The sequence below is a fragment of the Bactrocera dorsalis genome, chromosome 3 (assembly GCF_023373825.1).
Source record: "Bactrocera dorsalis isolate Fly_Bdor chromosome 3, ASM2337382v1, whole genome shotgun sequence".
NCBI classification, from domain to species: domain Eukaryota; kingdom Metazoa; phylum Arthropoda; class Insecta; order Diptera; family Tephritidae; genus Bactrocera; species Bactrocera dorsalis.
The window spans coordinates 76,369,979-76,382,075 of record NC_064305.1 but is presented as its reverse complement, the minus strand read 5'-3'; the positions used below and the strand labels follow the sequence as shown (position 1 = coordinate 76,382,075).

Below are 12,097 nucleotides of genomic sequence, written 5' to 3'. Positions count from 1 at the left end.
AAATTGCCTAACTAAAAGCCGCTTGACCGAAACATTTTAATTTGAACTTTATTTTGCTAAAAAATTTCTTTTAAAGTTTTAAACGCTTGAATGGCTTGCTAACTAAAGCGATTAGTTACGTTTACAGTTTTTTAAAATTTCTGAAGTTTGCGAAAATACGTTAAGTTTGGAGTTTCTGAACAAAAGTGGTGCTTATTCCTTTCATTTGATTATATTTTCGAGCAATTTTTTAATAATTTCCATAATTTTTCAAAAATAAATTTTTGATATTAACAGATTTTTATTAAATATGTTTTTAATATTTGTAAGAGGTCAGAAAAATTTCGGGTTTTTTTTGGTTTGAAGTGTTACTTTAGGGCATTATAACTTGTTTTTAACTGGTAGAATAATGAACAAAACGAAGAACTTTTCGCAAAAACACCTTTTTATGGTAAAGATTCGACATTTTTAACATTAGTAAAATATTTCTTTATAATACTGAACGTCTAATAGTATGCTACATTTTTTGATTTATATTATATTGTAATTTGTATACGTAACACCTAAAAGCATGCTACACTTTTGGTTATTGCCATTATATTTGGCGTATGAAAAGACTTGTGTTCTGCAGGGCAATTTTCTTATTTTGTGCAAATTAAAATTTAGTGCACGGCGCAGTGTTTGGTTTTAGTAAAAGTAAATATAAATAGCGAAAAAACGATGTGAAAAGTTCAATTTAAATGTGATTTTTATTTGTAAAACTGAAGTGTTTTATAAAAGTGAATTAAATGTGATTATATCGAGTGAAATGTGTATAAGTGATTTTTCAATAATTAGTCAATTAGTGAAATGAGTTAATAATTAGTGTTAAGTACGTAAAACAAAAAGATTAAGTGCACCCCAAAAATAAATAAAAAAGTTTCAGAACCAAAACAAATAGGTAAGTTAGTAGATTTAAACTATTTAATGTCTAATTTTACGTTATAAGTAATGTCACTGGTACCCGATAGTGTGTCTGTGTGTGCCGGCTGTTGCACTGGAATCATTATATTCATCGCTAAAAATGTTCATACCTGAGTTCACCTAACTTTTTAATCTTTGTACTGGAAATCAATTGACTTTTAGTGGTATACCCACTAACTACATATTATTTTATATTTTAAATAGGTAAGTGAGAAAGCAGTGAGGATTTCAGGTATGATTGAAGGTGAATATATGTATAACCTATAGATAAAAGCATAGCCTGACTTCAATCTATCTTCAATCATACTTGAAATCCTTGTGGTTTTCCCACTTTCCCATTAAAAATATGAAATAAATTAGTCAGTGGGTCTGCATGTTAGGAGAGTTAACATTTAATTCTGATAGAGAGGGGTGTACCTAAGATATTAGCATTGTTTCTATGCCTGAGAGTATTTTAGTGTCTAACAAAGCGGCAATCAACATACTCCGAATAACTTTTCTGACTCTGCCACAACGACTTTTTTGATTTCTTTTGAGGTCTCTTTGATGCGGTTTGCTTTATTTGCCCATTCTCAAGCGATGTATTAACCGGACTGCTGGAGAAAACAGAATACCACTTGATGCCTGCTGCACCTTTCGACAGTGAACACGTTAATAACAATTTCCACCCTATCGGTGACTGAATCTGTAAGGAAGAACATGTTGTTATTTGCCAGTCGCTTTATCACAAAGTCTGAGTTCTGAGGCAGGACCTAGTTAGTATGATGCCTTGAAGTTGAGTGTGTTTGGGCTAAAGCGTACGATTTGGGATCGTAACCCAACTTCGTGACAATGGGTTTTCTACAGGAGTTCCAAATTCTAGTTCCAGTTTTCCAGTTTTTGGCGTAGACTTCCATACCTTTCCATGTATTTTCGGAAGTCTAGTTTTTTTTACCATGAAAGACCTCAAAGGTATTTAATAGATCTTAAAAGTATTCCAAAAGAGATCCGACATTTCTAAGACACCAATTCTTTGGCGTAGACTTCCAAAGCTTTTCTATTTGTTTCACCGTCATCTACTGCACATTTTGGGATCGTAGACCCAACTTTGTGGAAGCGGTTTTCTACAAGAGTTCGAAACTCTAAGGCATCAGTTCTTTGATGTAGACTTTTCGATTTGTTCTCACAAGCTTTTGACTGCCAATTATTTCTCTATGATATTTGATAGATTTTGAGCGTGTAATTTGTTTTCCACATTAGGTAAGGTATTTTTTTTTAATGGTAGCATCCGAGAACCATAATTGTCCAATTTGAAAATTGCAACGCATTGGTCAGTGGTATATACTAGTTTCCTCTATGCTATCAATTGAATAATGTTTTACGATCCCAAAAATTTTTTTGAAAAGTGTTGCTACCTATTTAGTAATTTTAGTTGAAATGAATTAAACTAGCCTTAAACAAATATATGGAATATGGCTATCGAACCTAACAGGTTTTAAACAAGTTTATAGAAAATAAAATTTTCAAAAGGGTTGCCATCTGTTTACAAATTGTAATGTAATGTGATAAGGAAAATAAAAAATATGAATAAAAAATAATTGTAATACGTTTAAGAATTCTTACAGCACAAAATATTTTTGAGAGCGTTGCCACCTGTTTAGTGATTTTATATAGTTGAAATGAATAAATTAGCTATAAACGAATAATTATAATATGTGTATAGAACCCAACAGGTATAAAAGGTTATAGAAAAAATACAAATTTGAAAAGGGTTGCCACCTGTTTACAAATTTCTATATGATATGATAGGAAAAATTAAAAATATGAATAAGAAATAGTTGTATTATGAGGATCAAAATGAAAATGTTTAAAATGAAAACATTTTTGAACAGGGTTGCCAACTGTACGAATTTTACAGTATAATTTTTTTAAATATTAAAAAAATTTAAATTTAGGAATAGGTGAATTAAGTTAAATAGGATTTAAGGAATTTTTTTTTTTAAATACATGGGTTACCACATATTTGAAATCTGTATAAATTACAATATATTTTTAATAGAGAAGTTAAAGCAGGACTTCAGAATGATTTTGAAACTAAATAATGAAATGTGTTTTTTTTTTAATTTCATCAAAATTGAATTGTTCAGAATACACGAAGCTGGCAACTCTGTTTAGAAATAGTTTCAGTTTATTCATATATTTTTTTCAGAACTGCCCCACTTGTCTAAAAATTATAAAATTTTGTAATAAAAAATGATATCTATATTTTTCTCTTGGTTCCAGTACAAAAAGCTGGTAGCTCCGTTTCGATTTTTTCCCGTTAAATACTTCAACGCGTATCTCATGTACCTCCCTTTGTTCCCAACACTTGAAAATAGTGCACTTTGATGAAAACGCTCACCAAACAACCGGCTGGACAGGCGAACTGCCAATATTTACGCTTTAATTTGTGCCTCAAAAGACCGCAGAGTCGGCACAAACCTTGCACCACACACACATACACATGCATGCTCGCCCATACAAAGCCTTTTCAGCAAACAAACATAAAATCTTTAAAAAATTACGCAAACCGTTGTGTTGCAGGAAAATCTGTCCCAACTGTTTGTTGTTGTGCCTAAAAGAGCAACAACCAAAACAGCAACAAAAACAACAAACATTTTGAGTTTGCGTGCAGCCGCATGCTTTTTGCTTAAACTTTTCCGGTTCCTCAGTCGCAGCGAGTGTGTGTCGCCATTTTTTAAACCCTTAACGAGTTTCACTTTTACCCGCCGCCCAGGAGGAGACCCGGCCGCCTCTCACCCCATGTACAAAAACAAATTGACCGCAAAAGCGCAAACAAGTGTTGAAAATGTGTCGCTGTGTGTTGCGCACATGTGTGTGTGTGTCGGAGTATTTTAGGCATTCGCAACGGTGCGCCGCTGCTTGTGGTTGTTGTTGTTGTGCGGTAGTGAAAGTGGAAAGTTCGCCTGTGTTTGCACTTTAAATAAAATAAAATAGATTTACTCAGCCAACAGGCCGGCATTTATATAAATACTGGAACACATGCACAGCTGGGCGCCTATACATGTGTGTGTGTGTGTGTGGATATGTGTGGTTGTATAAACATATATGTGTGTGTTGTTAGTTGGTTGCGCTTGCTTTGCTTTGCTTTATAATTTATTTACTTTGCCAACTTCAACTTGCCGTTCGTTTCATTTTCATTTTACTGTTATACGTTTGGTGGGTTTTTCCCCAGCTTTACATTTAATTTCAGAGTTTTCACAATTTTCAAGGTTTTCAGGTTTCCTGCAGCATTTCTGTGCCATTTTTATGCCTATACTCCGATTTTTACCAGCTTTCAGCACAGCCTCTTCTAATAAGAAGTCACATGTGTATATAAAAATATGTGTATATAAGTATATATTATGTATATATATACAAAATGCGTTACTAAGTTATGTACATACTTGAAATATTTTCACTTTAGCACATATTTAATGGCACCGTTGGGTGCGCAAAACTGTGTCAGCTCGCATTCGGAAGGTTTTCGGCTGGCATTACAGGCCACGTGCTCGCTGCCGGTCGGCATTATTGGTGTGCTATTAAGTGGCTCACTTGTTCTTATTAAAATTTAAATTGGTCTTTGGTGGAAAATTATTGAAAAAAGTTTTATAATTCCACAATCTACAGGTTAGTTATGGGTGTGTACATATACATTAGAGCGGGTCGATTTTTTTCTATAAAATCGCGTATGTGGGAAATGTGCTACGGCTCGTTCTGAACAACTTTACCACAGAGATGGAGGATCTCAAAACGGTTTTGAGGCAGCGTTTTTTAAGACGAAGTTTGAAAAATCAGAATAATCGGTTATTTTTTAACGTCGTCTTGAGAATTGAATAATCGGTTATATGGAAAATAAGTGATATATTTGTCCGATCTAACCGACTCCGACAAACGATCAATAGAATATCAAAATGCAGCTACGTATAAAATTTCATTTGGAAAACTCAAAAACTGGTAAAAAAATTGATCCCTATAAAACTTCGCCTTAAAAATCGCTGGACAGAAACTTATTTTGGTTCCTTAATCTTTTGACAAAACTATTCAGAATAATCCGTAGAACACTTCCCGTATACGCGATTTTCCCCTTTTTTGGCTACCTGTAAATCGACCCGCTCTAATATACATATGTATATATGTTTGCATAGCTTTGTTCAGAATTGTTTAAAGCTTCAGATACAAATTATTAGGTGGATGCATAAAACATTCTAACCAAGCTCCCGGCTTCTGGCGAATCACTATCGATGTGTTTGGCCTGTCGTTGGCACTCATTTCCTCATCTATTGGCCAAAGCTGTTTATCTCTGAGTTATTGCTTCCTTCAGACGGTACAATTGTTGAGAGTACTGGTTCGAATTAAGAGTTTGGTCATAGGGGAGCAGCTTTTGGTAGACGCCTTTTTGCAAATCCCACCAATCACATAGCAAAGCCTTCCTGAAAGTTCATCCTGGTTTGTCCACAGTTTGCGCCGACTCATCTCGCTTTCTCTATGTCCGTTTTCATTTGATGTCGTTCCAACTGAATCACTTTTCATCACCAGTAACGATCCGCTTCATAAATGGATCGATTTTGTAGCGACTCAGCAGCAGTGGATATTCGGTCCATGAAGTTTTTTTTTTGCGTTAGCTCCTAGGTAATCGAACTGTGCTTAGGTGCTGAAGGTCAGACTAACTTTTACTTAACTTCATTTGACTTTAACTTACCATTTTTTAGTATTTGTGGGGCTAGAAAGTCAAAGTTTCTTCAACATTTTGTATTATACCTCTGAATTGGGGTATATCTATGAGCGAGACCTAAACTTACCATTAGTTAAAGACTTACTTAAAGACGGGTAATTCCAATGATTACTTTATCAGCAATCCAAACAGTTAATTTTTATGAATTTCAGTTATATCTTGGGTATACTACTATACTACAAGTATATTATGATATTTTAAATAAAAACCATACAATTTTATACTATCTCCCAAATACCTAAAGGCATTACTAAAACCATATACCGTCGATCTTTCATTATACGTCCGTTGGGATCATCTACGGATTTGTTGAACTTTTTTTTGCTACCTATACTCCATGTTGTTTTTGCTAAATATTCAGGACTTTTGGTATAAGTTAAGCTTTGACATACCCGTAACATTAACCAAAATGAGTTGAGTCAATTCATAAGAGATGTTGAGATACCTTTCTATATCTTTCATGTTAACACGATGACTTTCAAGCACTGTTACCTGACTTTTTCGGTGTTATCGACATTAACCTATATGGATGCACGACTCACAAGTTTTTCATGATTTCACGACCTGTACTGAACTTTTTGTGCTTTTCAAATATTTGTGTTTCTGATAAAGAATTAATCTCAGAAAAAAATTGATAAAGTGAGTTTATATGCGGGCTTAAATGGACCAGTCCGGGTCAAATTTGATCATATTATCATTATCACACAGAGTACTTCAATTCAGGAACCATCATGTTTACTGAAGGGTTTCTCGTTAATTTTAAATTCTTAAGAGCGCTTTGCTTTCAACTATAGTAAAGGGTGATTTTTTAAGAGCTTGATAACTTTTTTTAAAAAAAAAACGCATAAAATTTGCAAAATCTCATCGGTTCTTTATTTGAAACGTTAGATTGGTTCATGACATCTACTTTTTGAAGATAATTTCATTTAAATGTTGACCGCGGCTGCGTCTTAGGTGGTCCATTCGGAAAGTCCAATTTTGGGCAACTTTTTCGAGCATTTCGGCCGGAATAGCCCGAATTTCTTCGGAAATGTTGTCTTCCAAAGCTGGAATAGTTGCTGGCTTATTTCTGTAGACTTTAGACTTGACGTAGCCCCACAAAAAATAGTCTAAAGGCGTTAAATCGCATGATCTTGGTGGCCAACTTACGGGTCCATTTCTTGAGATGAATTGTTGTCCGAAGTTTTCCCTCAAAATGGCCATAGAATCGCGAGCTGTGTGGCATGTAGCGCCATCTTGTTGAAACCACATGTCAACCAAGTTCAGTTCTTCCATTTTTGGCAACAAAAAGTTTGTTAGCATCGAACGATAGCGATCGCCATTCACCGTAACGTTGCGTCCAACAGCATCTTTGAAAAAATACGGTCCAATGATTCCACCAGCGTACAAACCACACCAAACAGTGCATTTTTCGGGATGCATAGGCAGTTCTTGAACGGCTTCTGGTTGCTCTTCACCCCAAATGCGGCAATTTTGCTTATTTACGTAGCCATTCAACCAGAAATGAGCCTCATCGCTGAACAAAATTTGTCCGAAAAAAAAAAAAACCGAACACTGATTTTGGTAATAAAATTCAATGATTTGCAAGCGTTGCTCGTTAGTAAGTCTATTCATGATGAAATGTCAAAGCATACTGAGCATCTTTCTCTTTGACGCCATGTCTGAAATCCCACGTGATCTGTCAAATACTAATGCATGAAAATCCTAACCTCAAAAAAATCACCCGTTACATGTGTTTTCCAAAATATTTAAAACCCAGTATTTTTCAAAAGCTATATATAAAGTGTGATCAATTTCGAAGTTCCTTACTTAAAAAAAAAATTACAGAGAAATTTCAAATCAGAGGGGAATGTTTTTTATCGTTCGAAATCGAATCATCTGGCATTTATTTTTTGAAGATTATCTCTTTCAAATGTTGGCCGAGTGTAGGTGTTAGATTGTCCATCGGTTAGTCCAATTTTCGATGACTCGTTCGAGCATTTTGACTGTTAACTGGCGAATGACACGTGTGATTTTTCGCTCCAAAGCCTGAATCGAAGCGGGATAATCCGCATAGACTTTAGACTTTACATATCCCCACAGGAAAAAGTCTAAAGGTGTGATATCACACCATCTTGGTGGCCAATCGACCTGCCCAAAACGTGAAATTATCTGCTCACCGAAGTGTTTTCTCAATAAATCCATTGATTAATGCGATGTGTGGGAAGAGACGCCGTCTTGTTGAAACCGGTTGTCGCCAAGATCACGAGCTTAAATTTCTGGTATCAAATAGTCAGTTATCATGGCGCGATAATGGTTGCCCACCGGCCCACAATCCACACCAAAGCGTTGTTTTTTCTGCATGAAATGGCAGCTCCTTAATCTCTTCAGGTTGCTTTTCGTCCCAAACGTGGAAATTTTGCTTGTTTACATACCAATTGCGCCAGATATGGGAATACGTCGGATCTTCTTGGAACTTGTCAAGAACCTACAGAGCAAAGCAATATCACTTGGGAAGGTCGAATGATTTCAGTTCTTGCACAACTTTTATTTCGTTCGCTTTCTGTTTAAGATCTCGACGTAAAATGCGCCAAGTCGGTCCAAATGCCAGTCTGAGTTGCTGCGAACGGCTCCGAATTGACTCCCATGATCTTCGTGTATACTCTCAGCTATGACTGCTATATTTTCTTCACTGCATGCTGTACGTGGTCCATTTAGTCAGATATTTTCCAATAATGAATACTGGGTCTTAAGATGGGTTATGGTGTTGCGAATAGTACGCTCAATAGGCCGATTATGATGACCATAAGTTGAGCGAAGCACACGAAACACATTTTTTTCAGAACGTGAATTTTCGTAATAAAGCTGATCGATTTGTAAACATTGTTTAGGCGTAAGCCTTTCCAAATAAAATGCCAAATAATACTGAACAAAAATAACATAACAGTTGACACGACTCAAACGTGATCTGTCAAAAAGGCTATTGAAAAAAGTACCTGTACTTGGACTGTAATAGACTCACCACATTCATGCAAATTTCTATATCATTAGTTCTTCCAATCAATTTCGAAAATCTCATCTTAGCACTGAAACTAAATTCTCCGAAATCTATTTGGATAAATCCCGCTGGCCGAATCCATTCATTTTAAGCAACCATTTAGAAAAGGTGGCCATATAAATAGCTATTCTATCAAATGTACGCGAGGGCATATTTAAAGTAAACCATTTTTAACCCGTTTTTATTACACTTATTTGTTCACTATTTGTACCGAATGTTTGAAGGTCAAATAACCACAAAATACCAGAAACTCTGTGCTCAACGCAAAATGAGACAAGCGAAAAGGTTGAAAAGAGCAGCCAAAGGTGCCAGCGAGTAAATTTAAATCAGCATTAAATGGTCTTATTTGGCGAAATTGAGTTCGGCCGAGCGGTAATAAAGTATAAAATAAAGAGATGACATAAAAACTGGAGAGAAAGGTAGTGAAAAGGTTTCCGCAAATTGTTATATGTGCTTGTATGTGTATTGAATGTGTGTGTGTGTGCGTGCGTAAGAGGTCAAAGTGGCTATGAAATAAGCTACCGACACTTTGTAGATCTCGAAAGTTTATGCGCCCATAAAGTGTGTGTCCATATATACATTCATAAGTTAGTGTATACATATAAGTATATGTATATTACGTGTAAATTTTCCACCAGTGTGTGTGTGCTTTTGTGGTTAGGTGCTTCTGTGTTTGCTGCAAACTTTCTATTGCTGGCATGTTGTTAAATTATGAACTTGTTAGATTTTTATCCGCCTGCTGCTGCTGCTGCTCGCCACATTATCCGCCCGAATTTACTCGTGTTTTTAGGGACCCCAAATAATGAACAATCATGTGCACATGATGGCTGCGATTATTTAGCTGCTGAGTGCGCATATTATACAATTTTATACCCATGTGAACACTATATAACACCGTTCTCCACGCATACATGCATATTTACATGAGTGTGTGTGTTCTTGCAGGCAGCACTTGACAGGCACCGACGGCACTTCATAGTTTGGCTGTTGAGCGAAGTCTTCTCAAATAATGTCTTTACCTCATGCGTAGAGTAAAAGCGTGGCAGTGCCTGTGGGGACTTTTTGTTTATATATTTCTGAAATCATTTCTCGAAACAATTAAAAATTTGTTGAGCAAGTTGACGGGTTAGTCTAGGGTGTAATTAGCTGAAATAATTGTTGAGATATACCGAGAAAGTCAACGCTATCTAAAAAGGTTAATAAGCTGGTGGGAGAAAGGTTAGTAAACAGGTATGAGGTTAAGAATTTTTTATGAATTATGGACTTGAGTCTAGCGGAAGCACATTTCTTAGTACAAAATCAGTAGAAAACATTTATAAGGTGTGTTCCAAAGTAAACAGAACTTTTTGAATCTAGCACCCCCTGGTGGTATATGTCACCTGGTGCGTTAGAAATTTTATCGATTGTCCAGCGTGAATTTCATGACATTTTATCGATTGGAAGGGAAGTTGTTGCGTTTGAGGACATAAATTCCATCGAAACTGTGCGTGAATTCATCTAAAATCAGCCGAAATCACCATTGAAATTCATGGGAATGGAACTAAACATCTCCAAAACATCGATTTATTTGTTCCTTTTGTTAGCGATTTTTGTCTATCCAGTAGCAGAGTGCATGAGTGGTTTCAACGTTTTCAAAGTGGTCATGAGGACACAAATGACAATCAACATGTTATACAATCAAATCCGTGATCACCGAAAATTCCATCGAAACTGTGCGTGAATTCATCAAAAATCAGCCGTAATCATCATTGAAATTCATGGGCATTTGGGCTTACGAAAGGTGTGTGCACGGTTTTTCTCTCTGAATGATATAGCCTCATTCTTCTTCTTTCTTTCGTAAACTCGTAACCCACACATCATCAGATGATGTCATTATTTATCCATGCTTGTCAGCATATAGCGGTACGGGGGTGATGAGTGACTTGTAGAGTTTGATCTTCGTTCGTCGAGAGAAGACTTTGTTTTGTAAATGCCTACTCAGTCCGAATTAAAATTTGTTGGCAAGAGTTATTCTATATTGGATTGCGAGGCTGATGTTGTTGTTTGTAGCAATGCTGGTTCCAAGATAGAAGAAATCATCTACGATTTCGAAGTTGTGACTGTCAACAGTGACATGACAGCCAAGTCGCGAGTGCGACGACTGTTTGTTGCATGACAGGAGAGATTCGTTCACTACCAGACCATTTAGCTTCACTTCTTTGTTCAACCTAGAGAAAGCAAAACGCGGTTTTTAATCCATGATATTGGTGTCATCGGCGTACGCCAGCAGTTGTACCATCTTTTACAATATTTTACCTTCCCTGTTCAGTTCTGCAGCTCGAACTATTTTCTTCAGCAGCAGATTGAAGAGGTCGCACGATTGAGAGTCACCTTGTCTGAAACCTTGTTTGGTATCGAACGGCTCGGAAAGGTCCCGATCTTGACGACGATTTTGGTTTACCCAGTCGTATTAGTTTTGTGCGCATACCAAATTCAGATATAAAGGTAGCCAATTTCTGTACTGTCAAAAGCAGCATTAAAATTGACGAAACGGTGGTGTGTGTCGATCTTCTTTTTCAAAATTTTGCACATGGTGAATATCTGGTCAGTTGTTGATTTTCCAGGCCTAAAACCACATTGAAAAGGCCAATCAGTTTGTTGATGGGCTCTAATCTTTCACACAATAGGCTCGATAGAACCTTATTTGCGATATTGAGGAGGCTTATCCCACGGTAGTTGGCGCATATTGTAAGGTCTTCCTTTTTGTGGATTGGGCAGAGCAAACTTACCAATTTTGACCACTTGACGACTTTTTCGACCGTATGTCGGCATAAATGCGCCGAATATTCTCTTCCACGACGTTAATCGTATCGTGCTTACCTGCCTATACAAGTGCACAAAACTCCACAAGAAATAGTCCAGCGCTGTTAAATCGCATGATAATGCGTTCACCAAAAGTTTGGTTCAATAATTTGATTTTTTTGTTGGTTGTAAAGCATGTGCATCGTCTTGTTGGAACCAAAGGTCGTCAATATCGTTACCCTTCAATTCAGGCGCAACAAAGCTATTAACTTTTCTCATTGACTGTAATATTATAGCGGGCTTCATTTTTGTAGAAATTCGGACCACTGATTGCTTTGGACCATAGAACACAGAAGACATTGACGTTTTTACGATGTTAAGGCTTCTCAAAAATGGCTTTTGACTTATCTTCACTCCAAACACCGCAATTTCAAGCAAAAGTGAGTTTCATCTCTGAACCAATTTTTCGTCTGAAAATTGAGAGCAATGCCCACCTCGTTTGGAGCCCATTTACCGAACGTCCGACGCGCTCGCCCTTCAATTCTCGAATTAGACAGATTTTGTAAGCCCGTAAATTATCATCC

The 12,097-nt window shown here is 36.5% G+C and overlaps 1 protein-coding gene across 2 annotated transcripts in view; it reads left to right on the top strand.

Annotated features, from left to right (window-relative positions):
* Positions 1-12,097, top strand: part of LOC105229183 (sodium/potassium-transporting ATPase subunit beta-1-interacting protein) — a 236,659-nt gene that overhangs the window by 177,380 nt on the left and 47,182 nt on the right. The gene's annotated exons all lie outside the window — the stretch shown is intronic.